This window comes from Notamacropus eugenii, chromosome 5 (assembly GCF_028372415.1).
Source record: "Notamacropus eugenii isolate mMacEug1 chromosome 5, mMacEug1.pri_v2, whole genome shotgun sequence".
NCBI classification, from domain to species: Eukaryota; Metazoa; Chordata; class Mammalia; order Diprotodontia; family Macropodidae; genus Notamacropus; species Notamacropus eugenii.
In genome coordinates, this window is record NC_092876.1 from 254716955 (window position 1) to 254741151 (window position 24197).

At 34.4% G+C, this 24197-nt stretch overlaps 1 long non-coding RNA gene across 2 annotated transcripts in view; it reads left to right on the forward strand.

Moving 5' to 3' along the window:
- Positions 1-24197, forward strand: part of LOC140505977 (uncharacterized) — a 79290-nt gene that overhangs the window by 15987 nt on the left and 39106 nt on the right. Inside the window, exons 3-6 of one of the 2 annotated variants that reach the window (XR_011967721.1) lie at positions 5135-5189; positions 5535-5640; positions 5965-6047; positions 7274-7367. This is a non-coding gene — a long non-coding RNA (uncharacterized lncRNA). The remainder of the gene's footprint in view (positions 1-5134; positions 5190-5534; positions 5641-5964; positions 6048-7273; positions 7368-24197) is intronic. The other variant, XR_011967722.1, reaches the window with a different exon arrangement.

The following is a 24197-nucleotide window of genomic DNA, read 5'->3' on the forward strand; positions in this document are numbered from 1 at the left end:
TATACTCCAAGCACAAAACTTATTTCAAATTATGTTCCCACACTATTATTTAATGCTGAGTGACAGTGATTTATGGATTTTTTCAAAGAAACAACAGCTGTTATCCTTTGAACAAAATTCAAAGTGTAATAAAATTCTAAAAGTGACATCTCTCTACTTTGAGAAATTCCAAAACAGGTGGGTTAGTATATCTTTTTAAGAGAGCCTGGTAACAGTTTTTACACTGATTCTGCCTGTTAAAATAATAAGAATAAATGGCTTTCTACCAACTATAATAATATCTTTATATGTATTTCAGAAGGCAGGTCCTAAGTTATCTTGTTATATCATTAATCTTCTCAGTTCTTATTTAAAATTATTTGGTGGCATGATATCACTGTCACTTTATAGATTTCAGTTTAACTTTCAATGCATAAGAAACTATTTTTTCTTTGGCACTTTTCCTGTAATTAGGGTACATTATGACCAGGGGATGGATGGTGTCTTAACTATATCTCAGGCAAACTCCACATAAATTGGTCCAACAATTAGTCTATAACAGATAAAGATTAGCTCACTCATCTTTTTAATAATTTACTCTTTTTATTAAACCAAAATTACTCCTAAAATATCTCACCATGCACCCCCTTCTTCTTGATTCCCCTTGTCATAGAACTATCTTTCCCATTAGAATATAATCTTTTTACAAATAGAGTTTGTTTCATTCTTTGTACTTGAAATATACTAGCATAGTGCCTAACACATAATAGGTACTTAATTATTGATTGATTCATTGATTTTCAAGGGGCAAGAGTGGCTGGAAGTATAGTTCAAAACACCAGAATTTTGAAATCCTTATCAAACTCATATTAACTCCATAAATCACATTTACATTCTGCAACTGTAGTATGCCACAACAATCTACTTTTAATTATACTGTTCAATCATAGTCAATCTGTGCACCAACCAGCATTTATTAAGCGCCCATCATGTGACAAGCACTGTGTTCCATGCTGGTGATATAAAAGCAGAAATTAAAACATCCTTGCAGTATTTCTTATCTAGTCTCACTGTCTTAGTTGCAAGCTGCATATCCATTCTACCTTCTCATGTACCATCATCCTTGTTTGAATCAGCCTTAACTCCTTCCTAAGTGCACATTATCTTGTTCACTCATCCCTTTACCAGCGGTATTGTGAGGCTCAAATAAAATAATGGATGTAAATCATTTTGCAAACCTTAAGGTGTTACACAGAAGTCAGATATCATTATTATCACTGTAATATTAGCTTGCAGTCATAGGCCTCCCGGCTGGTGATGTTTTCATTCCCCAGACCCTTTTCCTCTCCCAGCTTCTAACCCATTGCACTATGCTCTTTGCAATCTCTCATCTAGTATAAAAGTATTCAACCATCATTCCTTCTAGTTCTTCACTTTAAATGAAGCCTCACTTTTCCCTCAAAGGCATTCATTCAAGCTCTCTCCATTGGTGTCCACTCTTCCCACTCACCATGATTCACAGAGCCTGGAACACCAGACATGCTCCTTGTTCTCTTTTGCTGCTTCTAACCCTCTATATACTTTCCTTTTCTGAAGTTGATATAATTCATTGATACCACCCTCTCTCTCAAACTCTGTTATCATTTACACACACACACACACACACACACACACACACACACACACATACACACACACACACACACACACACACACACACACACACATACAGATTCCAGATCATTCAGTGAACATTTATACTTAGTTCAAGATCTTTCTTTCCACCCCATTCCTAGCATCCTCCTCAGGAACTTTAATACTTTTTGCACCAGGGGCAGCTAGGTGGTGCAGTGGATAGAGCATCAGTGCAGGAGTCAAGAGGACCTGAGTTCAAATCTCACCTCAGACACTTGACGTTCACTACCTGCGTGACCTTGGGCAAGTCACTTAAGCTCAATTGTCTCATCCTGGGTCATCTCCAGTCATCCTGATGAATATCTGGTCACTGGATTCAGATGGCTCTGGAGAAGAAGTGAGGCTGGTGATTTGCACAGCCCTCCCTCACTCAAAACAAAGTCAAGTGCAAGTCATGTCATCATTTCTCTGATGACATGGTCTTCTTCAGCAATGAAGAATGAACACGTTTTTTGCACCAAAGACAATTCTAACAGCCTAACCCAGTAATTCCCCAAACTCCAAGTTTGAAATGATACTCCTCAGCTATTATCTCCTATCCTTCCACCTCCCCCAAGTTTTCACTAACATTAAATCTACTCATTCTTTGCCATGGCTTCCATTCCCTGTATCTATCTCTCTCCTCCCAGCCTCTTTCCCCCATTCTGACTTCCCATTCTCCTTGCCATACTAGCTCTGATCCCATGGTGTACCATTTAATGTTTTACTAAAATTAGCTTAGAATCATTTGCCACATGAGCATATACTGTTCCCAGCCTGTTAATCTTCATTCCTCAAAGGAGATCTTAAAAAACAGTTCCACTCTCTTCTCAAGTCCACAAATAAATCCTTATCTCAATAATGACAATGAATATAGTCAATTCCTCCCATGGGAGGAGGGGGAGCCATGCAAGCATAAACAACCAGAATGACTAAGGAGTTCATCAAGTGAAGCTCCAACATCAAAGGAAATCTACCAACCCTTGATGGATTAGTTATTATTTGTCCTGCCCAAGCCATTGAGCCCTAAGGGGCTGCTTATGCTGCATGATGTTAATATTTTAAAGTACATCCATAGCCTTCAGTCATGGAGTCCAGAGTCTAGTGTATGCTGAATGCATTAAGCTTCCTTTCGGGTTTTTTTTTTTTTTTTTGGAAACCTCCCATGAACTTGCATCAAGAATGGAACTGGTTATTCTGGTGAGGACTACTGTAATTACTGACATAGATATAACCATATGTACCTGTATATGTGGCTGAATATTTATTTATATATCTTTAAGGTGTGTTAAGATTTTCATTTAGAAAAATATTGTTACATAATGAATAATAAAATGTGGAAGATCCATTTGCATCTACATATTATTGTTTACCAAGATTATTTGCCTTCCACCCTACTAAAGGAAAGATCCATAAAGACAGAGAAAGAGTTTTATCTTAAGTGTGTACCCCTCTTCCCCTCCTCTGACACTAGTACAATTCTGTGCTCACAGTAAACATTTAATAAATACCTGATGATAGGAATTCCTGCCAGTCACTGACTGATCTAAAATTGTATTTAAGTACAGGTCTGAACTGAACACCTCTTTCTAACTCACTGGAAATCCTTACTTTGGTGATGGGTCCCCTTCTATGACAGCTCTGTTGACACAGCTTCCCTCCATCACAGTCACTGACAGTACATTTTCCTCTCTTGCATGCTGGGGTTAATTAAAAGAACACCCTTCCCATTTCCTCTGATTCTTTTTCATTTTGTCCCAGAAGCTAAAGAGACCATTTGCAGTCATCTAGGGGAAATGCCAAACCAGCAGTCAGTCAATAAACATTAACAAAGCATTTACTCTATGCCAGGCATAGTATCCGAAATCCCCATAACTGTCATTTTCCAATAAGAAGGAAACAATATTTTATTCAGATAGATGTAAAGATGGAGATAATTTTTCAGGTCCTTCTCTCATCAACAACCTCTTATGGGCAATAAATAAATTTGCAGAAACTGATCCTCTATAACTTGCCTCTAGTAGGAAACTTACAGTAACAAAAATATCAGGTTCTATCATAAATGTTTTTCCCTAAAACAATATGGCATCTCTTCCATAATAAATCATGTTGGTCCAAAATTTAAAAGGAATACATATCAAAAATTTTAAACAGACCTAAACTAGCTTTTTTTGTTTTTCATTTTTGGTTATGTGGTTTTTGAAGATAGCTATGTGGTATAGTGAATACAGCACCAGGTCTAGAGTCAGAAAGACTCATCTTCCTGAATTCAAATCTGACCTCAGACATTTACTAGCTATATGACTCTGGGCAAGTTGCTTAACTCTGTTTGCTTCAGTTTCCATATTTGTAAAGTAACCGAGAGTAAGAAATGGCAAACCACTCTAGAATCTTTGCCAAGAAAACTCCAAATGGCATCACAAAGAGATGGACATAACTGAAAACCACTAGACAATGAAAAGTTAGTTTTTATCATTCTGATCCTCTCTCTTTAATCTTAAATATCCTGACTGAATGTTATACATAAAAGAAGTATTTTAACCGGAAAGTCTTGAGTTATGAATTGATATGTAAAACATCATTATGTTGGACCTTTAACAGATACCACTGTGCTGAATTGATGATTAACTATTCATAAGGATTTCCAAGTGTTCAAAAGCAAATTTATTCTTACTCTTAAATTAAAGCCTGTCAATATAATATTAGATAACACAAAAAAACTTTAACAACATAAAGAATAATTGTCCCTGATTAAACTATATCCATTTTCCATTTCTCTACTATTCCTCTGAAGTTCATCCACCTTCCCAGTATCTATGCTTATATCTTTGAAATGCTTGAATTACAGAGTGAATACACAGATACTATGTGTGTGTTATGCTTGTGTTTTGTCCCTATCTAAACTAGTTTGCGATTTATCTGAAGTCAGGAAAATTATGTATCCAAAAGAGATGCTATGAGGTTTGCATAGGTCCTTATACTTGGGGAATGAGATGGACTTTTAAACTAATTGTACATTTGCATAGTAATTTGTATTTTATTGGACTGAATAATTTGCTTTTGGAACAGCTAGGTGGTGCAATTGAATGGTGCTGGACCTGGAGTCAGGAAGATTCCTCTTCCTGAGTTCAGATCTGGCCTTGGACACTTACTACCTGTATGACCCTAGATAAGTCACTTAACCAGTTTCCTTATAGTAAAATGAGCTGGAGAAGGAAATGGCAAACCACTTCATTGTCTTTGCCAAGAAAACCCTAAATGGGGTCACGACAAGTTGGATTAACTTAAAAATGAGTGAACACACTCACAATTTGATTTTGTTGAGTTTTTATACTCACTTTACATACATCTGTGTATATATATTAGTTAATATTTATATGGCATTTACTATGTGTTAGGCACCATGCTAAGAGCTTTGCAATGGTTATCGCGTTGTTCGTCAAAACTCTAAAAGGTAAATGCTATTGTCCCCATTTTACAGGTGAGGAAACCAAGACAAACAGAGATTAAGTCACTTGCCCAGAGTCACTCAACTAGTAAGTACCTAAGGCTGGATTTAAACTTGTACACCCAGCACTCTAATACATTATGCCAACTAGCTGTGTTTTGGTTGATTGATTGGTTAATTGCTCAATTGGTTGCTGTCCTTCATTTCCAAAGAAGATCAAAATGACATCACCATGCTGAGGTCAAGGTATAATGTGTCCAGCTCTGGCTTATCAGACCAATACAAGTTTGGAAGGCTCTTCCACATGTTGGGCACAGATAGTCCATATGAGCATTTGGAATGGAGATATCTCTATATTTGTACATCTCAATTTTCTTTTGAACTACTACAATTCTGCTTTGCTCACAGAGCACAATGCCTTTTTTTGATGCAGGTACACCATGCTGGATTGTCTTGTGCCACTGTCCCCCATGTCACATAATCATTTCCAAAGTTCTTCAGAAAGACCTTGAGAGTGCCCATGTGAGAGCTTGCCTTGGGTGAGTTCTCCATAAACTAGTCCTTTATGCAAATGTATTTTTGGTATTCAAATATGGCCTCCCATCAGATTTGTACTCTCTGGAGGAGATTTTGAATGCTTGGCAGTTCAACTCGAGAAAGGACTTCAGTGTCTGGTACCTTATCTTTCCAGGTGATCTTCAGAATCTTTCTAAAATAATTCAAATGGAAGTAAATGAGCTTCCTGACATGGCACATATACTCTCCAGGTTTCACAGCCAAACAACAATCAGGTCAACACAATGCCTCTAGACCTTCAGTTTCGTAGGCAGTCTAATAACTCTTCTCGTTACACTTTCTTTCAGAGTCTCTCAAAAGCTGAGCTACCTTTGACAATGCATGTGTCGAAGTCATCTATGTGTAGAACTCTGAAAAGAACACTGCTAAGGTAAGCAAACATTCAAAATTTCTCCATTTGATGTAACTGATGGTTCCATATATGAATGATACAGTATTGACTGATGCAAAGCATCTGTTTTCTGGGTGGTAATTGTCAGGTCAAAATTAGCACAAGAGGGAAAGCATTGATCCATACTTGATTGCATCTCAACCTCAGAGGCTGCATTGAGCACACAATAATCTGTGAACAAAAAGTCATGCACCAATTATCCTATCACTTTAGTCTTGGCTTATAGACTTTTCAAGTTAAATAATTTATCAGCAGTGCAATAACTGACTTTGATGTAATTTTCATCCTCATTAGAGGCATCCAATAATATCACTGAAAATATCATGCTAAAAAGCATGGGAGCAAGTGCATAGCCCTGCTTTGCTCCACTGGTGACTGGGAAAGTGGGAAGGCATCATCCATTATCCAGAGCATATGCAAAGCATGCCTTCATGGAACTGGCATACAATACTTATGAACTTCTCTGGGCAACCAAATTTCACCATGATTTTCCACAATCCCTCATGACTAACAGAATCAAAGGCCTTGGTCAGATTAATGAAAGTTATGCACAGACCCCTGTTCTGCCCCTGGAATTTCATCTGAAGTTGACAGGCAGAAAATACCATATCAACCATTCCTTAGCCCTGATTTTAAACTTAACTTTTCCACCAAGTTCCTTGATTATGCTAAAGGAGCATAATACTAGGGAAATAGAGAAGAATTTACATGTCTCTCTTGAATGTCAACTTTGCTTGCCCTTAAATGCTGAAAAATGATATTCTAAACAATTACCCAAGAACAGTAACACTATCAAACAATTGGCCTTATGTATAATTCTAGGTAATGGTAATTCATTAGAAAAACTGCTGAATTCACATTGATTAATGAACCACATGACCTCAGAAAAGCAAGAGACCTATGGGATCATCTCATTCAACTCATACCAGAACAACAATTCCTCTTTATTGAACATAAATACCAAATGATGATCCAAGTCATTGCCTGAAGGTCTCCTGATGGAGATTTTAACATGCATATCACATCCCTCCATATTTGCCTTAACCAGTTAAGTAGAACATTGCTGATGTACCACTAAACAAAGGTGAGAAGGACTAGCAGAATATGGCTTAATAGAGTTACACTAATGAGAAAATATTCCAGAAAAATGATGATTCAGGGTAAAAGAAAACTTTTTTTAAAAACTAACTTTTCATTTTTCACAGCTCTTAAGAAGTAATTTACTGCCATCAATCAATGAATGGCATGTGTCTAAGCAGTGAGGAGAATTATTTCTTTCAAGGATTAAGAAACAAAAAGGTAATATGCTTTATGAATTTACAATGGATAAATCTAACTTACAATGTCCTCTCTCCTCAAACCTCCACATTCTACCACAGTGAACAAAACAAACCTTAGGGATGTGATTTTGGACCTATCCATGAATTTCATTCCTAAATATATTGTCAACATGCCTCATCCCTGTAACAAGTAAGGGACATCAACTTTATCCAGCCACATAGCGAGGAAGAGAAATATGGGAGTTCAGACTTCCTTTAGCATGGAATAACTTCCAGGTTAGGAAACACTGAGGAAGCAGAAATTCTGCCTGAAATACATACTCTGTCCTCCCCCAACACTGCAAAAAAAGGCAGATACTAATTCAGCCCAGCCAGAGAACTAAAAAAAAAATTAGATGGAATTGAGGGCAAGGGGATATCATATGCTCTATATAGCAAATGACTCTACAAGTCTTTAAGGAAAGATCTTGAATTTAGCTGAGGTCAGTCCTGTTTGCCTAGAAGCTATTTGGGGCTGGAATTGAAGTCAGCAAAAAGTAAATTCCTTAAATTGTGTGGAAGGTAAGAGTGTTTAGGTACAGTTCTAGGATAAAATGACCATAGAAGGGGCAAAGATCATAAAGTGACTAAAAGGGGACTATGAGACAAAAAGAAGGTTAAAAACACCAAAGATCTCAAGAAGAAAAAAATCAGTTGAAAAACCAAGAGCAGAATCAGAAAAATGAATAGAAAAGGGAAAAAGGCTACCAGAACCCAGAAAAGATTACAAACTTATCTAGATAAATATTGCAATGGAAAGATAATTGAACCAAAACCTAATGAAACACAGAAGACAGTGTATTCCTAAGAGAACATGTAATTACAGCAGGATATTTGTTCAAACAGAAATTAGAATCTTGAGAAAAGAAGTTAAAAGGAAACAAGTAGAATTTATGTGCTGCACAGCAGAACAGTACAGAATTTAAAAATGAATCCATGGTGATAAGTTCATCCAGAAAAGCAAAAAAAGAAAACAGATTAAGAATAAAAACATACTGAAGTAAAGGAAAATCTGGAAGTTGGAAAGGAATAATGTTAAAAGAAAAACAATTGCTATACAAAGAAAGCACATTGATCTCAAAGATTAGATATAAAGAGACAAGGTGAAGAGACCTCAAGGAGAATATAACAAGCCAAAAAACTTAAATATCATAATGCAAGAGATAATTATAAAAATTTCCTATAATTTCTGAATACAGAAAACAGAGTAACACTAGAAAAAAATCCATTGTTCATTTCAAAAAAAAAGAGTTCAAACTTCAAGACATTAAGTGTTTAAAATGAACAATTCAAATGACAAAAAATACTTTAAAAAACTAGGACAAAGGCATTCAAATACAATGATAAATAAATTTGTATAACAAAAGACTATTTTGCATGAGCCAGAAAATATAGAATAGAATGAAAACAGCAAAGCAAAAGAAAGCAAAGTAGGTAAAATGAAATCCTTAATACTATATTCTATAAATCTGTGTCTCATCATAAATTCAAAAAAGATGGACATTTAAAAATGCAACCATTTGAAGCATCCTTGTCAAAATAAAGTCAATAGAAGCAAATTGTTCAACTTACAACCACCTCAAGCAGCAGAAATACAAGATAAATAAATAGAACTATCAAAGAAAGAATAAGTAATAAAATTAATTTTCCCATCTCTGGAAAATAAAATTTTAAATAATCGGAAAAGAAAGATATCTATTGCCTTAAAAATGACAACAAAAGTATCATTGATAACCTTGACTTGCATTAAAACAATTTGGTACCAGTAAAAAACAACAACAATAAACAAACAAACATAAAAGTATATCAGGACAATACAGGCAGCCAGGCTGTGCCTGGAGTCAAGAAGGCTCACTTTCCTGAGTTCAAATCTGGCCTCAGACGTTTAATAGCTTTGCAATCCTGTGAAAGTCACCAAACACCGTTTTTCTCGATTTCCTCATCTGTAAAATGAGCTGGAGAAGAAATTGCAAATCACTCCAGTATCTTTGTCAAGAAAACTCCAAATGGTGTCATAAAGAGTTGGAAATGTCTGAAATGATTGAACAACAACCATATTGACAGAATACAAAGGAGCTAGAAAAATTAGATATGATAACTCTCTGGAGAAAATTAAATGGAAATAGAAAAAATATGCACCTTTTTATAGTAAAAACAAAATGATCATGTATTAGGGCATAAAAACCTCACATTCAAATGCAGAAAAACAAAAATATTAAATTTATCTTTTTCTGATCATAATGCAGTAAAAATTACATTCAATAAATGGTAGAGGAAAGATAGATTAAAATTCCTCAGAAACTAAATAATGTCATTCTAAAGAATAAGTCAAAGAACAAATCATAGAAACAATCAATATTTTCATTAAGGAGAATGAACATGATGAGACAACATGTCAAAATGTATGGGATGCAGCCAAAGTAGTAGATCTCTAAATTCTTACATCAATAAAATAGAGAAAGAACAGATCAGTGAATTGTGCCTACAACTTAAAAAAAGAACTAGGAAAAAGAATAAATTTTAAATCTCCAATGAAACACTAAATTGGAAATCCTGAAAAATCAAAGGAGAGATTAATAAAATTGAAAGTAAGAAAACCACTAAACTAATAAAGAAAAGTAGGAGCTAGTTTTATGAAGGGTGGGTGGGTGGGGAATAATATAAACTATGCATTAAATTTGTTTTAAAAAAAAGAAGAAGAAAATAAAATTACTTGTATCAAAAATGAAAGAGGTGAATTAACCACAAATGAAGAAAAAATTAAGATATTATTAGGGGATATTTTTCCCAATTATATACCAACAAGTCTGACAATCTAAGTGAAATAATTGAATATTTATAAACCTAAAAAGTTGCTAGATTAACAGAAAAGGAATAGAATACTTAAATTCATTCTAGAAAAAGAAACTGAGAAGTCAATCAATTAACTCTCTAAGGAAAAATTCCTAGGGTCAAACGAATTCACTAGTGAATTCTACCAAATTTAGTTAAAGTACAATCAATCCCAATACTATATAAACTATGTGTGAAAAATAGGCAGAGTCACAGCAAATACTTTTTTTTACACAAATATGGTGCTGATAACTAAACCTGGAAGAGCAAAAAGAGAAAAAAAAACTATAGACTAATTTCCCTAATAAATATTGATGAAAAAATTTAAATAAAACACTAGCTAGGAGATTATAACAATATATCACAAGGATTATACACTATGACAAGGCAGGATTTATGACAGGAATACATCATTAGTTCACTATTAGGAAAACTATTGATGTAATTGACCATATCAATAACAAAAGCAACAGAGATCATATGGTTCTCTCAATAGATGCAGAAAAAACCTTTGACAAAACATAACACCATGCCTATTTAAAACACTAGAGAACACAGAAATTAATGGAGTTTCCCTTATAATAATAAGTAATATTTATCAAAAATGATCAGCAAACATTATCTGTAATTGGGACACATGGAAACCATTCCAATAAAATCAAGGTAAAGAAAGGATGCTTTATCACCAATATCATTCAGTATTCTTCTAGAAATGTTAGCTATAGCAATAAGAGATGAAAAAGAAATTGAAAAACTTAGGGTAGGCAATGAGGAAACAAAACTCTCACTCTTTACAGATGATATGACAGTATACTTAGAGAATCTTGGAGAATCAACTTGACATAACTAGTAACTTTAATAAATTTGCAACATACAAAATGTCAACATAAATTAGCAGTATTTCTATATATTACCAACAGAGTCCAGCAGTAAGACATGGAAAGAAATATTCCATTTAAAATAACTGTCAGCAAAATAAAATTCTTGGGAGTCTACCTGCCAAAACCAGCCCAAGAGCTGTATGATTGTGTTTATAAAGCACTTCTCACAAAATAAAGTCAGATTTTAACGACTGATAAAACATCAATTGCTCATGAGTAGCCTGAGCCAATACAATAAGAATGGCAATTCTGCCTAAATTAATCTACTTATTTAGTGGCATACCCATCAAACTATGCAAAATTACTTTATAGAGCAAGAAAAAATAAAAACAAAATCCATCGGGAAGAACAAAAGGTTCAGGAATATCAAGGGAATCATTTTTTTAAATGTGAAGGAAGGTGGCCTAGCTACACCAGACGCTATACTGTATTACAAAGCAATAATTATCAAAAATATCTGGTAGTAGCTAAGAAATACAGTGGTGGATCAGGAGAATAGAGTACAATGTAGCAAATGACCATAGTAATCTAGTGTTTCATAAACCCAAAGATCGACGCTTTGGGGACAAAAAATCATTATTTGACAAGAACTTCTGGGAAAATTGCAAAAACAGTAAAGCAGAAATTAGATATAGACTAACATTTCATACTGCTTTCCAAGATAATGTCAAAGTGGTTACATGATTTAGACATAAAAGTAATACTATAAGCAAATTAGGAGAGCATGGAATAATGTACTTGCCAGATATTTGGATAAGTGAAGAATTTAGGACCAAACAAGATACGGAGAGCATTATGAAATGTAATATGAATCATTTTGATCATATAAAATTTTAAAAGTTTTTACCAAACAAAATCAATGCAACCAAAATTAGAAAGAAAATAGAAAATGGAGGGAGGGAATTAATAGCAAGCATCTCTAACAAAGGTCTTATTTCTCAAATACTTAGAAGACTGAGTCAAATTTATAAGAATATAAGCCACTCCCCATTTGGTAAATAGTCAAAGGATATTAACAAGTAGTTTTCAGATAAGGAAATCAAAGCTATCTAGAGTCATATGAAAAGATCACTTTGGATTAGAGGAACACAAAACAACTCAGAGGTACCACCTCATATCTATCAAATTGCTTAATATGACAGAAAAGGAAAATGATGGAAATATTGAAGGTGATGTCAGAAAACTGATACACTCATTCACTGTTGGTGGAGTTGCAAATTGATCTAACCATTCAGGAGAGCCCATAGTGCTATAAAACTATTCCTGTTCTTCAATTCAACAATACCACTACTATATCTGTATCTCAAAGAGATTTTTTTTTAAAGGGAAATGAAACTATTTGTACAAAAATATTTGTAGCAGCTCTTTTTGTGATGGCTAAGAACTGGAAGTTGGGGGGATGCTTATCAATTGGAGAATGGTGAATAAATTGTGGTATATGATTTTGATGGAATATTATTGTGTTATATGAAATAACAAGCAGGATAATTTCATAAAAGCCTGGAAATACTTACATGAATTTACACAAATTGAAAATGAGCAGAACCAGGAGAATATTGTACATAGTAATGGCAATAATGCACAATGAAGAACTATGAATGATTTACCTATTCTCAGCAATACATTGATCCAAGATAGTCCCAAAGCATGCATGAAAAGTGTTATTCACATCCAGAAAATGAATTAATGTTGTCTGAATACAGGTTAAAGCATACTATTGTAATGGTAATTTAAATGGGAAGATCTTTTCCATTCATTAATAAGCCCATGTGAGCACATGTGGTGGGAGGAGCTTGCTGAATGGGTGAAACAGGAAGACGCAGAGCTGGACCAGAGCTGACAGGAAAGTGGTCAGAGAGCAGTCAGAACTGAGGGAGAGAAAAGCAGGCAGTTGGCTAGTGTGAGTGAGAGAGCTTGTTTGTGATTTTGCTTGAGGGAGCTGGTTTGTGGGAAGCCTAGCAGAGGTAAGGCTTGGGGCTGGTTTTGCGCTCTGCATTGTTATTGTGTATAAATTTCTTTGTAACTATGATGGATCTGGCTTTCTGCTGTTGGGATTTGGATTTCTGGTGTCTGAATAAATGTTTTGGTTCTGTCTTCCACGTGGAGAGTGTGTTGAATTTCATGATTCAGAATTGTGCTGGCATATTCACGGTGGCTGTAGGTGAATATTGTGGTGCTACAACTATTCTCTCTCTCTTTTTTTTTTCTTTCATATTTACTTGAACAAAATGACTCATGGAAATGTTTTACATAATTACACATGTAAAACCATAACATATTGCTTGCCATCTGAGGAAGGGGAGTGGGTAGGAAGGACAGAATTTGAAGAACAAAACTTTTAAAATATCTTTTTTAAGTTTCTACATATAATTAGGGGGAAATAAAATATTATTTTAATATAAACCTGATAAATATGGAAACATAAAACACACAAAAAAACCTCTTCACATGAGAAAAAAACTACTGGGAAAACCATTTTACAAAATATTGCCCAAAAGCATTTTATAAAATGTTATATAATAAATTCAAAGTGGATATAAGACATAATCATTTAAGGTTATAACATAAAAATGTAAAAGAGAAGCAGAAGACCTTTCACAGCTATAGAAATAAAATGATTTCTTAACTAAATAAAGGACAGAGACAACAACAAAAGACAAAAGAGATAATTTTGATTGTATAAAATTGCAAAATTTATGCAGGAACAAAATTAATTCATATAGTATAAGGAGAAAATATTTGTACCAAATTTCCCACATAAAGACGTAATATCCAAGATACATAGACAACTAATCAAAATATAAAAGACCAAAAGTCATTTCCCAAAAGATAAGTGGTCAAAAAATATGAATGGTTATCCAAAAAACTATTAACAACTACATGAATAAATGCTACAAATAATTAATAAGAAGAGAAATGCATATCACATATACACACCCTGACCCAAACCCCTTGGAAAAAAAAAAAAACTGGTTATTTTATACTTCATGGAAACCCATGCATACTAAAACATTATTGATAGGTTTGTGCACTAACATATTCTGGAATTTTTGGAATTATTTCCATTATTTGAAATTAAGCAAGCAAAATGTCTAAACTGCTTTGCAATAGTGATGGCAATGCTAAATATTCCATATGATATCAGATTTTATGTTAGTGTCTATAAGCATATTAATCCATTTTGCTAATTTTTCCTCTTGGCTGTTTCTTTTTAAAAATTCTTCATTATGATATCTGGCTCTCTAGAAGAGGACAGGTTAAAGGATATAGAGGAAAATATAGGGAATTTAAATACCAAAGATATCCAGAGAATCTATTTTTAAGTATAACTATGCATCAGATTTTACTGAAAACAAGTACAAACAACTTTTTCCCTCTTCAAAAATGATTGTCCAAAAGTTTTGGGACACATTAAATCTGAAACAGACACAAAACTCCTTTTAATAGTCATTCTTTTCATAATGAATGTCTTATTATAGTAATAAATACCAATACAAATTGTTTACTTATATCAGGTTTTTGGAAACTCTCACATGTAAAACAATGTCCAGTGTAGAGTAGTTGCCTCACAATACTTATTAATAGGCTCACCACTACATTCTTCAGGAGTTTCTAAATTCATAAAGATAAATTTGAAATGACCAAACTTGTATTTAAAACCAAAGGAGTCAACTCCTGTGTAATAAGCAGGGCATTTCTTTAGCATAAAATATTTTGAGGTCTCTTAGCTTCCCAATAATTTTGATTGTATAAAGTTGCAAAATTTATGCAGGAACAAAATTAATTCATATAGTATAAAGAGAAAATATTTGTACCAAATTTCACTGCAGTGAGTTAAAGTATGAGTGACACACTTTATTCCAGAGTAATTTGGTTACTCGGGGCCCTTAGGCTCATGTTACCTAATGCCATTGATTTTTGTATGCTGTACTTATTACTCTAACAGAGAGCCTTCATTCATTTGATCTCCAAGATAAGTACTCAATAGATTTATTTTTGTTTAAAATCTAGACAATAATAATAAACATGTATACATATAAAGCAAATAGTGCTTTAAGACTAATAATGTACTTTGCAAATATTATCTCATTGAATTATCCCAATAATTCTGTAAAGTAAGAACTACTATTAGCCTTATCTTGGAGATAAAGAAACTAAGGCTAAGAGAGGTTAAGTGACTTGCCCAGAGTAACAAGGAAGGAGGTTTCAGGGACAGAGTTTGAACTCATATTCCTGATTTCAAGTCCAGCATGCTAATTAACCATTGTACCGCCCTTCATTTTAAGGTTTTCAAAGTGTATTACAAATGTTATTTTTATGTAAAAAAAAATTACAAATGTCAAAAAAACTGTAATGTTTTTTTTTCCTATTAACCTTAGAACACCATTGCTTTCTAGCAATCATAAAATCCTTCAGGCTTGAGGCTTTTCTTTTTTAATCAAAGTGTGATTAATGTAGTTTTTCTTTTCTTTCTCAGAAATCCTTGTCAATCAGTACCTAAAAGAGTAAGATACATCGTGGATATTAACGGTAAAACTGAATGTTAGTTTTGCCAATGCATTTTTCACTTTAGTCAGTGGACAAATTCCCAACAAGCCTTTTCACCTTAATCCATAAAAAAGTAATAATTCATAGAAAACAGATCTAGAGATGAAAAGAATTTCAGAGGCTATTTAATCCAGAAGACTCATTTTACAGATGAGGAAACTAAATGACCTGTCCAAGGTACCCTTATAGGAAATAAGATGGAATTTGAAAACCATTCCTCTGACTGCAATGGTGGTGTTCTTTTCAGCGCAACCTGCTGCCATTCACTTGTAAATTCTGCTGAGACCAGGGGACATCAGCTGGAAGGACAGTTCTAACAATGTTATTCAGTTTTTCATCATTTTTTTCGGTCACATTGAACTCTTCATGATGACATTTGGGATTTTCATGGCAAAGATACTGGAGTGGGTTGCTATTTCCTTCTCCAGCTCATTTTACAGATGAGGAAACTGAGGCAAACATGATCAAATGACTTTTTCAGGATCATACAGCTAATAAGTGTCTGAGGCTATATCTGAAATCAGGTCTTCCTGACTCAAAACTTGCTCCTCTATCGAGTGTACCACCCAGCTGCCCCAATTTCGGATCTAATTCCTTGATCTGAAATCCCAGTGGATATATTACCAGAAAAGGAAAAGGAGTAGAATAATTTTGGCTGAAGTAAAGAGGAAAGCCTATGCACATGTAGTAACATCTGACCTGGGCCTCAAAATATAATTTGGAAAGGAAGCAGAATCATGATGACAGAGTAGAAAAGCATTCAGCTGATCTCTCCCAAATCCTATACAAAACAACACTAAAATGCCAAATATTGAATTTTGGGATGGCAGAAACAAAACAAAAAATCTGGGTGAAACAACTTTCCAGCCAAAGACAACCTAAGAGGTTGGCAGGAAAGGTCTATCTCACTGCGGTGATGGTCAAACCTGGAAAGGCAGCACAGAACACACAGTCCAAGCCATGCCATAGCTCCAGCATCAGGCCTTGGAGACAACTGAATTGGCAGTGGTATCTGCTTCAGAAGCTCTGAGCACATAGACTGTGGGAGTGCTGAACTTAATGGAAGGAGATTACAGAAGACATTTGGGTTCAAGACGCTGGCACATTGCTCACATACAGTTCCACAACCAAAAAAATGATAGCAGGACAGCAGGGGCCACGGTCCTGGTTCCAGGGCAGAGAAGAGTACTTATGGTTGTTCATAGATAATAGGAACCCTGGTTTCAATACCAAGATAGAGAGGAGCACTCACAATTATGACTACAGAAGAGCAGAGTACCTGGTCACACAGCCAGTGCCAACAGGAACACTAGCACTGATCACCAAAGATACAAAACACTTTACATTCCTGGGTAAAGACCAATGTACAATCCAGGAGAGCAGTGACCACATCTCTCCCTAGATCATAATACTTTGGAATGACAGAAAACTTATAGACTCACAAAGTTATCTCTGAAAACAGCAATAAGAAAAGACTAAAGCTTAGGAAAGTCCCTTTTACACCTCAGGAGCCCAACATTAACATAAATGTAAAAGTCAAGAAATAAGCTAGGATATGAACAAACAATAACAACAACAAAAAAGAACCTAACCTTAATAAGTTACTTTGGTGACAGGGAAGATCAAAATATAAACTTAGAAGACAATTATGCCAAGGCAGCCACAAGCAAGGCCTCAAAGAAAAATGTGAATTAACTACAAACCCAATAAGAATTCCCTGAAGAGCTCAAAGGGAATTTTTTAAATCATATAAGAGAGGAGGAGGATAAACTGGGAGAAGAAATAAAGTGATTCAAGAAAATCATGCAAAGAGTCAACAGTTTGGTAAAGGAGGCCTCCAAAATTTTGAAGAAAACACCTTAAAAAGCAAAATAGGCCAAATAGCAAAAGATATCCAAACATACATTAAAGCTAAGAAGCCATAAAAAGTAGAAACTGTCAAATGGAAAAAGAGATATAGATGATTACTGAAAAAAATCAATTCCTTAAAAATCAGAATTGAGCAAGAGAAAGATAATTATTATATAAGACACCAAGAAACAATAAAACAAAATCAAAAGAATGAGAACTAGAAGAAAATGTGAAATACCTCCTTTGAAAAATAACTAATCTGGAAAATAGATTCAGGAAAGATAATCTGAGAATTATTGGACCACTTAGAACCCATCACTAAGGAAAGAAACTAACCATTATATTTCAAGAAATTATCAAGGAAAACTGCCCTGAGAGCCTAGAACCAGAAAGTAAAATAAAATTTGAAAGAGTCTACCAATTCACCTGAAAGAAAACCCAAAATTAAAACTCCTAGGGATCTTATAGCTAAATTCCAGAGGTCCCAGGTCAAGGAGAAAATATTGCAAGCAGCTAGAAAGGAACATTTCAAATATGGAGACACAGTCAAAATCACAAAAGATTTATCAACTTTCACATTAAAGGATCAGAGGGCTTGGAATCTTACATTCTGGAATACAAATGAGTGAGGTTTACAGCCAAAAGCAATCTACATCAACAAAACTGAGTATAATCCTTCAGGGTTAAAAATAGACTTTTAATGAAATAGAGAGGGCTTTCAAGAATTCCTGATTAAAAGAGCAGAGCTAAGTAGATAATATGACTATCAAATGCAAGACTGAAATGAAGCATATAAAGAAAATAATGAAAAGACCATTATAAGAAAACAAGATAAAAATGGTTTCATATAGGAAAATGATAATTGTAACTCTTAACAACTTTATCATGATTAGTTAGAAGCTAGTTTAGAGTTATAAGTTTGAAAGAGTATACATGGACAAAGGGAATGAGTATGAGAAGATTATGATGGGATAGTTTCAAAAAAAATTGAAGGGTGACAAAGGAGAATGCACTGGGAGAAGGGAACAGGAAGAAGAATGGGGAAAATGGTCTCACAAAAAAGAGGCATGAAAGAAATGCTGTTACAATAGAAGGAGTGATGAAAAGGAGTGACAAGCAATGCTTGCACCTTAGTCTGAGTGCAAGTGAGAGAGAGAATGACATAGGCACTCGTTCAAGTATAGAAATCTACAGTGAGGTAGGAGGGGAAGGGAATAAGAGAAAGAGATGGAGGCTGATGGAAGACAGGGAAGACTTTTTTTAATGATTGTTTCTTTATTTTTAGTTTTCAACATTAATTTCCACAAAATTTTGAGTTTCAAATTTTTTCCCATCTCTCCCCTCCCCCCCAAAATGCTGTGCATTCTGATTACCCCTTCCCCCAATCTGCCTTCCCTTCTATCACACCCCTCCCTTCCCTTATCTGCATTCTCTCTCTTTTCTTATAGGGCTAGTTAGATTTATATTTCCCATTACCTGTACTGTTTATTTCCCAGTTGTATGCAAAAGCAATTTTCAACATTCATTCCTAAAACTTTGAGTTCCAACTTCTCTCCCTTCCTCCTTCCTTACCCAACCCCACTGAAAAGTCAAGAAATTCAATATACACTATATACGTGTAGTTTTGCAAAAGACTTTCATAATAGTCATGTTGTGTAAGACTAACTATAATTCCCTCCATCCTATCCTGCCCCCCATTTATTCTATTCTCTCTTTTGACCTTGTCTCTTCCCAAAATTGTTTAGTTCTAATTACTCCCTCCACCCATTAGCCCTCTTTTCTATCATCCCCTCGACCTCACTTGTCCTCTTCTCCCCTACTTTTCTGTAGTGTAAGATAGATTTTCATACCAAATTGAGTGTGCATATGATTCCTTCCTTAAGCCAAATATGGTGAGAGTAAGCTTCACCTTTTCTCTCTCACCTCCCCTCTTCTGCCCTCAACTGAAAAAGCTTTTTATTGACTCTTTCATGACAAATAATTTGTCCCATTCCATTTCTCCTTTTCTCCTCCCAATATATTTCTCTCTCACCCCTTACACTGATTTTGTTATGTATCATCCCTTCCTATTTAACTCACCCTGTGCTCTCTGTCTATATGTGTGTATGGATACGTGTGTGTCTGTTCTATCCAACCACCCAAATACTGAAAAATGTTTCAAGAGTTACAAATATGATCTTTCCATGTAGAAAATGTAAGCAGTTCAACTTGAGTAAGTCCCTTATGATTTCTCGTTCTTGTTTTCCTTTTTATGCTTCCCTTGATAATCAAGTATTTGAAAGTCAAATTTTCTATTCAGTTCTGGTCTTTTCATCAAGAATGATTGAAAATTTCTTTTTTTCATTGAATGATCATTTTTTCCCCTGAAGTATTATACTCAGTTTTGCTGGGTAGGTGATTCTTGCTTTTAGTCCTAGTTCTTTTGACTTCTGGAATATCATATTCCAAGCTCTTCAGTCCCTTAATGTAGAAGCTGCTAGATCTCATGTTATTCTGATTGTATTTCCACAATACTTGAATTGTTCTTTCTAGCTGCTTGCAAAATTTTCTCCATGACCTGGGAACTCTGGAATTTGGCTACAATATTCCCAGGAGTTTCTCTTTTCAGACCTCTTTCAGGAGGTGATCAGTGGTTTCTTTCAATATTTATTTTTTCCTGTGGTTCCAGAATATCAGGGCAATTTTCCTTGATAATTTCATGTAAGATGATGTCTAGGCTTATTTTTTTGTTCATGGCTGTCAGGTAGTTCCATAATTTTTATATTGCCTCTCCTGGATCTATTTTCTAGGTCAGTTGTTTATCCAATGAGATATTTCACATTATCTTCCAATTTTTCATTCTTTTGGTTTTGTTCTGTCATTTCTTGGTTTCTCATAAAGTCATTAGCTTCCATCTGCTCCATTCTAATTTTTAAAGAACTATTTTCTTCAGTGAGCTTTTGAACCTCCTTTTCCATTTGGCTAATTTTTCTTTTTTTAAAGCATTCTTCTCCTCACTGGCTTTTTGGACCTCTTTTGCCAGTTGAGTTACCCTATTTTTAAAGGTGTCATTTTCTTCAGCATTTTTTGAGTTCTCCTTTAGCAAGCTCTTGACTTGCTTTTCATGATTTTCTTACATCACTCTCATTTATCTTCTCAATTTTTCCTCCACCTCTCTTACTTGATTTTCAAAATCCTTTTTTGAGCTTTCCTATGGCCTGAGATCATTGCATATTTATTTTGGAGGTTTTGGATGCAGAAACCTTGACTTCTGATGGTATGCATTTTTCTTTCTCATCTGAAAGGATGGAAGAAAATATGCCTTCACCAAGAAAGTAAGCTTCTATAGTCTTATTTTTTTTCTGCCTTTTTGGGGCATTTTCCCATCCAGTTACTTGATTTTTTTAATCCTTTGTCAAGAGGAGGGTATGCTGTGGAGATCTGTAAGTTCTTAGTTCCTCCAAGGTGGAACAATCAAGGTGGAAGTGTTTACTCCCTGCTGGGCTGTGCATGGGTTTGGGAGCAACCAAAAACTTTTCTGCCTAGAATCTGTGAGTGGAATTCCCTGTCCACAACTGCCTCCACCTACACCACATCAGGGTTCCTCCTCACCCCAGGGCTGGGCTCAGAGCTGAGATTCAGACCAGCTGCTCAATTTCCCCAGGGGCTCTAGGTGGAGGGCTCCAAAAACGGAAACTGCTGTTTCAGTTGCAGCTGCTGGGGGTCCAGACTGCTCTCCCCTCTCCTGGGTGAAGGAGCCCTCCCACTGACCTTTGAAGCTGTCTGTGGCATTTGTGGGTTGAGCAATCTGGGAACTGTTGTTGCCTATGGCTCTCTGAAGCCTGTTCCTGGTCCTGTCCCTACCATGTCATGCAGCCCACACTGGGCTGTGCTCCACTCCCAGTGCAATAGACCCTTCTTGTCAGCCTTCCAGGTTGTCTTGGGCTGGAAATCTCTTTCACTCAGTTGTTTTGTGGCTTTTGCTGCTCTAGAATTTGTTTAGAGTCATTTTTACGGGTATTTTATGGGTTATGTGGGAGAGCTTCTATAGATCCATCTTTCTACTCTGCTACCTTGGTTCTGCCTCCAACAATCTAGAGCTTTTTTTAATATTACTATAAATAGCTTTGATTTTCTTGTCTGAAAACTTCCTGTTCATATTTAACCAATTATCAATTTGGGAATGACTTGTCTTCTTTTAAATTTGACTCTGTTCTTTATACATTTAAGAAATGAGGTCTTTCTCAGAGAAACGTGTTATAAAAGTTTTCCCCAATTTCTGGCTTTCCTTCTAGTCTTCGATGCATTGACTTTATTTGTGTGAAAATGTTTTGTTCATCATTCCATCAAAATTCATTTTACAGAATAATTACAGTTCATATTACATCAAAATGTTTTGATGTAATAAAAATTATTCATTTTAAATCCTGTAATGCTCTCTATGTCTTGTTTGACCATAAATTCTTTTCTTATCCAAAAATCTTATAGGTAAAATATTCCATGCTCTGCTAATTTATTTGTGATATCACACTTCATGACTAATTCATGTACCCATTTTGACTTTATCTTGGTATATAGTGTGAGATGTTGATTTATACATAATTTCCTTTAAACTGCTTTCCAGCTTTTCCAACAATTTTTGTCAAATAGTGGTTTCTTGTCCACAAATCTTGGATCTCTGGGTTTGTCAAACATTAGATTACTATGGTCATTTATTATTGCGTATTGTGCACCTCCCCTGATCTATGAATCTTTTTCTTGGCCAGTTTTAGATTGTTTTGATGATTACCTTTTTGTAATATAATTTGAGATCTGGTATTAGTAAGCCACTTTCCTTCATAATTTTTTTCTTTTGATAATTTAGTATCTCACTATTTTTGATCTTTTGTTCTTCCAGATAAATTTTGTTATTTTTTTTCCAGTACTATAAAATAACTTCTGGTAGTTTGATTAGTATGGCCATGAATAAGTAAATCTATTTATGTAAAAATTATCATTTTTATATCGGCTTTGCCTATTCCTAAGCAATTAATATTTCTTTATTTGCTTATATCTGGCTTTATTTTTGTGAATAGTGTTTTGTAATTGTGTTGAAGTAATACTTAATTTTGTCTGGCAGGTAGCCTCTCATGCATTTTATAATGTCTGAAGTTATTTTCAATGGAATTTCTCATTTTATCTCTTGCTGTTGGACTTTCTTGATAATATATAGAGATTCTGATAATTTATTTTAAATGCTGCAACTTACCTGAGGTTGTTAGCTATTTCAGCTAAATCAATATTTTAGTTGATTCCCTAGGATTCTCTAAGTATAACATTTAATTATCTACAAAATGTGATAGTTTTGTTTCTTCATTGCCTACTCTTAATTTCTTCAATTTCTTTTTCTTATCATTAGTATAGCTAGCATTTCTAGAACAATTTTGAACAATAGTGGTAATGAGCATTCTTGATTCACACCTGATTATGATGGGAAAGCTTCTACCTTACCCCATTACAGATAATGCTTGCTGATGGTTTTAGATAACAATTACTTATAATTTTAAAGTAAGCTCCATTTATTCTTATGTTTTTTAGAGTTTTTGATTGGAATGAGAATTTTATTTTGTCAAAAACATTTTCTGCATCTATTGAAATGTGGATTCCCTAGAATTCTCTAAGTATAGCATTTAATCATCAACAAAAATGTGATAGTTTTGTTTCTTCATTGCCTACTCTTAATTCCTTCAATTTGGTGTTTAATTGGGGGTTTTTGACTTCTTTTGCTAGTTTTTTTAAACTTCTCTCTTTTATTGCTAAGTGTTTAGAAATATAATTTTCCTTCCTACATACTCCTTTGGCAGCATCCCATTAATTTTGGTATATTATCTCATTGTTATCACTTTCTTTAATGAAATTGTTGATTGTTTTTGTGATTTGTTCTTTTACTCACTCATTCCAATTAACTTTTAATCTGATTCCATGGCACTTTATTGACTATGATTTTTATTGCATTATGGTTCGAAAGAATGCGTTAAATATTTCTGCTTTTTTGCATTTGGTTGTGAGGTTTTTATACTCTAGTTTTTGTGAAGGTGCCATGTACAGGACACAAATAGGTATAACTTTCTATTCCCATTCAATTTTTACTATAAATCTATCATATTTAACTTTTCTAAAATTCTATTTATCTCTTTAACTTCTTTCTTGCTTATTTTATGGTTAAATTTATCTTGTTCTGAGAGGGAAATATTGAAATCCCTGACTAGTATAATTTTAATGTTTGTCTCTTTCTATAGCTGATTTAATTTTTCCTTTAAGAATTTGGATGCTCTTCCATTTGCTGTATATATGTTTAGTATTGATACTTCTTTCTTGTCTGTGCTGCTTTTTAGTAAATTTTAATTTCCCTGCTTACCTCTTTTAGGTAGGTCTATTTTTGCTTTTGATTTGTCTGAGATCATAATTATTTTTCCTGCTTTTTTTCAGACCTCAGCTGAATTATAATAGATATTGCTCCTGCCCCCTATTTTTTATGTGCATGTATCTCTTTTCAAGTGTGTTTCTTGTAAAATATATGTATATATACACATATATACATATATGTATGTATGTATAGTTGAATTCTGGTTTCCTATTCTGCTGACTCTCTTTTATTCCCAATCATAATATGTGTATTAAATGTCTGTTTTCCTTCATTATATTTTTTCCTGTTTATTCTTCTCTCTCTCTTTCTCTCT